This window comes from Nicotiana attenuata, unplaced genomic scaffold, assembly GCF_001879085.1.
Source record: "Nicotiana attenuata strain UT unplaced genomic scaffold, NIATTr2, whole genome shotgun sequence".
Taxonomy (NCBI): domain Eukaryota; kingdom Viridiplantae; phylum Streptophyta; class Magnoliopsida; order Solanales; family Solanaceae; genus Nicotiana; species Nicotiana attenuata.
The window spans coordinates 177,083-181,229 of record NW_017671545.1 but is presented as its reverse complement, the minus strand read 5'-3'; positions in this window follow the sequence as shown (position 1 = coordinate 181,229).

Sequence of the window (4,147 nt, the reverse complement as noted above, 5' to 3'; positions counted from 1 at the left end):
ATCGCAGCCTCGATGACCAGGTTGACCCAGAAGGGTGCCCAGTTCAGATGGTCCGATGAGTGTGAGGCGAGCTTTCAGAAGCTCAAGATAGCTTTGACTCACGGCACTAGTGTTGGCTTTGCCCACAGGTTCAGGGTCATACACAGTTTATTGTGATGCATCTCGTATTGGGCTTGGTGCGGTATTGATGCAGGATAGCAAGGTCATTGCCTATGCTTCGCGGCAGTTGAAGATTCATGAGAAGAACTATCCGGTTCATGATTTGGAGTTGGCAGCCATTGTTCACGCGTTGAAGATCTGGAGGCATTATCTGTATGGCGTGGCATGTGAGGTGTTCACGGATCACAAGAGTCTGCAGTATTTGTTCAAGCAGAAGGAGTTGAATTTGAGGTAGAGAAGGTGGTTAGAGCTGTTGAAAGACTATGATATCACCATCTTATATCATCCGGGAAAGGCCAATGTGGTGGTTGATGCCTTGAGTAGGAAGTCAGCCAGTATGGGCAGTCTAGCTTATATTCTGGTCGGTGAGAGACTGCTTGCTTTGGATGTTCAGGCTTTGGCCAATCAGTTCGTGAGGTTGGATGTTTCTGAGCCCAGCCGTGTGTTAGCTTGCACAGTTGCTCGTTCTTCATTATTGGAGCGTATCCGAGATCGACAGTATGATGATCCCCATTTGTGTGTCCTTAGAGACACGGTGCAGCACAGAGGTGCCAAGCAGGTTACCTTAGGTGATGATGGAGTTTTGAGATTGCAGGGTCGAGTTTGTGTGCCTAATGTGGATGGTCTTCGAGAGTTGATTTTAGAGGAGGCCCATAGCTCCCGGTACTCTATTCATCCGGGCGCCGCTAAGATGTATCAGGATTTGCGGTAGCATTATTGGTGGAGAAGAATGAAGAAGGATATCGTTGTATATGTGGCTCGGTGTTTGAATTGCCAGCAGGTTAAGTACGAGCATCAGAGACCTGGTGGTTTGTTCCAAAAGATTGAGATCCCTGAGTGGAAGTGGGAGCGTATTACTACGGACTTCGTTACTGGACTCCCACGGACTCAGAAGAAGTTCGATGCAGTGTGGATCATAGTTGATAGGCTAACCAAGTCAGCACATTTCATTCCTGTGGCAGTCTCATATTCTTCTGAGGGGTTAGCTGAGATCTATATCCGGGAGATTGTTCGCCTTCGTGGTGTGCCCGTGTCTATCATTTCGAATTGAGGTACGCAGTTTACCTCACATTGTTGGAGAGCAGTTCAGCGAGAGTTGGGCACAAGGGTTGAGTTGAGCACATCATTTCATCCTCAGACGGACGGGCAGTCCGAGCGGACTATTCAGATTTTGGAGGATATGCTCCGAGCTTGTGTCATTGACTTCGGAGGCTCGTGGGATCAGTTTTTGCCTTTAGCAGAGTTTGCCTACAACAACAGCTACCAGTCGAGTATCCAGATGGCTCCTTATGAGGCTTTATATGGTAGGCGGTGTCGATCGCCGGTTGGATGGTTTGAGCCGGGAGAGGCTCGGTTGTTGGGTACGGATCTGGTTCAGGATGCCTTGGACAAGGTTAGGATTATTCAGGATAAGCTTCGTACAGCTCAGTCCAGGCAAAAGAGCTATGCCGACCGCAAGGTTCGAGATTTGGCTTTCATGGTCGGTGAGCGGGTATTGCTTCGAGTGTCGCCTATGAAGGGCGTGATGAGATTTGGGAAGAAGGGCAAGCTTAGCCCTAGGTTCATTGGCCCGTTTGAGATTCTTGATCGAGTGGGAGAGGTGGCGTATAGACTTGCGTTGCGCCGAGCTTATCAGCCGTGCATCCAGTGTTTCATGTGTCCATGCTTCGGAAGTATCACGGTGATCCATCCCACGTGTTAGATTTCAGCACTGTTCAGTTGGACAAGGACTTGTCTTATGAGGAGGAGCCAATAGCTATTCTAGACCGGCAGGTTCGTCAGTTGAGATAGAAGAGTTTTCCTTCTGTTCGTGTTCAATGGAAAGGTCAGCCTGCTGAGGCATCGACCTGGGAGTCCGAGTCCGATATGCGGGGCCGTTATCCCCATCTTTTTCCCGACTCAGGTACTTCCTTCTTCAGTCCGTTTGAGGACGAACAGTTGTTTTAGAGGTGGAGAATGTGATGACCCAAAAGGTCATCACTTGTTTTTAAAATGAATTCTGTATTCCGAGGCCTTAAAAACCTCTTTTAGCATCACCTCGATTTGCGTGCGCAGTCCGGGCGCGTAGCCGGAAAACCTATATGTGAAAATCTATGAAAAATGATAAATTTTAACTATAAAATGAATTAATTTGACTTCGGTCAACATTTTGGGTAAACGGACCCGGACCCGTGATTTGATGGTCCCGGAGGATCCGTAGAAAAATATGGGACTTGGGCGTATGCCCGGAATCGAATTCCGAGGTCCCAAGCCCGAGAAATGAATTCTTGAAAGAAATTTTTTTCTTAAAATTATAAACGTTTTTGAAAGTGAAATGTTATGTGAAACCTCTGGTATCGGGCCCGTATTATGGTTCCGGATCCCGGTATAGGTTCAATATGATTTATATGTTTTGTCGGTAAAGTTTGGTAAGAAACGGAGTCCATTTGACGTGATTTGGAGCTTAAATGCAAAATTTGATGTTTAAAGAAGTTTTGAGAAATTTCATTGATTTTGAGGTTTAATTCAATGTTGATGATATTATTTTGGTGATTTGATTACACGAATAAGTCTGTAGGATGTTTTTGAGGTTGTGTGTATGTTTGGTTTGGAGCCCCGAGGGCTCGGGTGAGTTTTGGATAGGCCACGGGGTGGATTTTTAGACTTAGAAAATTGCAGGTTTTATTGCTGGTGTGATCAGGCCTGCAGGCTTCGTATTTGCGAAGCCTGGCTCGCAAATGCGATATCGCAAATGCGAGGGCATGGTCGCAAATGTGAACCAGCCCAAGTCTGCCCCTTCTTGCAAATGCGAGATGTTCCTCGCAATTCCGACCTCGCAAATGCGAGGGTCCCTTCGCATATGCGAAGCCTGCCTGTAATGCTTGAAGTCGCAAATGCGACATTTTTTATCGCAAATGCGAAAGCCCAAATTTCCTGAAGGGTTCGCAAATGCGAGTCCTGTTTCGCAATACCCAAGCTAGCAGAGGTCGCGAACCCCTGTTCGCAATTCCCACATCTGAGACCTGCAACTTTTATACTTAGACGAATTTTAACCCATTTTCACATCTTTTCAAAACACAAACTACGTGGGGCGATTTTTCAAGAACAACTCTTCTTCCAAATCGATTGTATGTCATTTTTAACTCGTTTCCTTCAATCATTAACATCTTTTAACATGATTTCAACCTAAAATCAATGATTTTCATGGGGAAATTCGGTGTTTTGGGTAGAACCTAGGTTTTTCGAAAAATGGGGATTTGGACCTCGATTTGAGGTCCGATTTCAAAATAAATTATATATTTGAGTTCGTGGGGGAATGGGTAATTGGGTTTTGGTTCGAACCTCGGGTTTTGACCATGTGGCCCGGGGGCGATTTTTGACTTTTTGGGTAAAACTTTAAGAAACTCATTTTCATGCATTAGAATTGATTCATTTAGCGTTTATTGATGTAATTAAGTAACTTGTGACTAGATACGAGCGAATTGATGGTGGAATCAAGGGGTAAAGCTATAATTGAATCGTGAATTGTGTTCGTGGCATCGAGGTAAGTGTTTGGTCTAAACTTAGCTTGAGGGATTAGGAGTCGTGTCTTATTTGCTACGTGTTAATTGTGGAGTACGACGTATAGGCATGGTGACGAGTATCTATACGTCGGTGTCAAGCATGCCCGTGAGTCTCGTATTATAATTGTTATGACTCCGTCGTGGTTTATTGTGCCTCACATGTTACTATCATCATTGTTCCCTTGCGGGATGTTTGTTTTGATATTATTGCTCCCTTGTCGGGATGTTGTTGAAATATTATTGTTCCCTTGCCGGGATGTTGTTATAATGCTCTTGTTCCCTTGCCGGGATGTTGTTATATTGCTCTTGTTCCCTTGCCGGGATTCTTTGTGGTTGTTGTTGAATTGTAACTGGGATCGGGTGGAACGCCTGCCACGAGATAATGAAATGGGAGTGGGTGGCACGCCTGCCACGAGATAATTGAAACGGGAGCGGGTGGCACGCCT